The sequence below is a fragment of the Arachis ipaensis genome, chromosome B04 (assembly GCF_000816755.2).
Source record: "Arachis ipaensis cultivar K30076 chromosome B04, Araip1.1, whole genome shotgun sequence".
Lineage (NCBI taxonomy): Eukaryota > Viridiplantae > Streptophyta > Magnoliopsida > Fabales > Fabaceae > Arachis > Arachis ipaensis.
This window is the reverse complement of record NC_029788.2, coordinates 17931691-17933801: the sequence shown is the minus strand read 5'-3', so window position 1 is coordinate 17933801 and position 2111 is coordinate 17931691.

Here is a 2111-nt window from a genome sequence, read left to right as displayed (position 1 = left end):
AAAACATCTTTAAAGATGTTCAGCCTGATTTAGAGGATTCAGAGGACATGAAAGAGCCTCTGAAAATTCTTCTGGAAGAAGAAAAACCTCTTAAACCCGAGCTCAAGCCATTACCACCATCCTTGAAATATGCATTTCCGGGAGAAGGTGACACTTTTCCAGTGATCATAAGCTCTGCCTTAAATTCACAGGAAGAGGAAGCACTTATTCAAGTGCTAAGGACACACAAGACAGCTCTTGGGTGGTCCATAGGTGACCTTAAGGGCATAAGCCCAGCTAGATGCATGCACAAAATCTTATTGCAGGATAATGCTAAACCAGTGGTTCAACCACAGAGACGGCTAAATCCAGCCATGAAGGAAGTGGTGCAGAAAGAGGTCACCAAATTACTAGAGACTGGGATTATTTATCCTATTTCTGATAGCCCCTGGGTGAGTCCTGTCCAAGTCGTCCCAAAATAGGGAGGCATGACAGTGATTCATAATGAAAAAATGAACTGGTTCCTACAAGAACAGTTACAGGGTGGCGCATGTGTATTGACTACAGAAGGCTCAATACAGCCACCAGAAAGGATCATTTTCCTTTACCATTCATAGACTAGATGCTAGAAAGACTAGCAAGTCATGATTATTACTGCTTTTTGGATGGCTACTCAGGCTATAACCAGATTGCAGTAGATCCTCAGGATCAAGAGAAAACAGCATTCACATGTCCATCTGGAGTGTTTGCTTATAGAAGGATGCCATTTGGGCTGTATAATGATAAATGATGCCCAGAAGAATTACACAACCACAGAAAAAGAATTACTTGTAGTGGTTTACGCCATTGATAAGTTCAGATCATACTTAGTAGGATCAAAAGTGATTGTGTATACTGATCATGCTGCTCTTAAATATCTACTCACGAAGCAGGATTCAAAACTCAGGCTCATCAGATGGGTGTTGCTTCTGCAAGAGTTTGATATAGAAATAAGAGACAAAAAAGGGACAGAGAACCAAGTGGCTGATCATCTGTCCCGGATAGAGCCAGCAGAAGGGACACCCCTCCCCTCTCTTGAAATCTTTGAGACTTTTCCGGATGAGCATTTATTTGCCATTCAGGAAATACCATGGTTTGTCGATATTGCAAACTATAAAGCTGCAAGGTTCATACCCAAGGAGTACAACAGGATACAAAAGAAGAAATTAATTACTGATGCAAAGTACTACTTGTGGGATGAACCCTATCTCTTTAAGAGATGTGCAGACGGAATAATCCGTAGGTGTGTGCCTAGAGAAGAAGCACAGAGGATCCTATAGCATTGCCATGGATCTCAATATGGAGGCCATTTCGAAGGTGAGCGAACAGCTACCAAGGTCCTCCAATGTGGCTTCTATTGGCCTACACTCTATAAAGATTCCCAAGAGTTTGTACGTAACTATGACAGTTGCCAAAGAGCTGGTAATCTGCCTCATAGTTACGCCATGCCTCAACAAGGAATCTTGGAAATTGAGTTGTTTGACGTATGGGGAATTGACTTCATGGGACCTTTCCCACCATCATACTCAAACAATTATATTCTGGTGGCAGTTGACTATGTATCAAAATGGGCAGAGGCCATTGCCACACCCACCAATGATACTACCATATGGTTATGTAGAGCTTCAAGATATTGATTCTGATAAGAGGTTCATTGTCAATGGACAGAGAATCAAGCACTATCTTAAAGGCAACGTTGAGCAAGAGTGCTCAAGGCTGAAGCTAGACTAAAAGCTCAGCAAGGTCCAGCTAAAGACAATAAAGAAGCGCTTGCTGGGAGGCAACCCGGCCATGGGGCATCAATCCTCTAAACATTTTGCCCTATTTCTATTTTTATTTTTATTTGTTTATATAGAGTTCATTGATAACAAGGTAAAGAATCAATTGCATAAGTTCACAGGGTTACAGAAGGAATCTGCACACAAAACAGAGAAAAAGAGCTCACTGGCAAGAAAATACCAGTAAGAGCCTATTTTGGGCGTTCAGTGCCCAAAAGGGGCAGCCAGTGGGCGCTGAACGCCAGTAAGGGTAGCAATCTGGCATTCAATGCCAGAAAAGGGCAACAACTGGGCGTTGAACGCCCAGGAGATCAG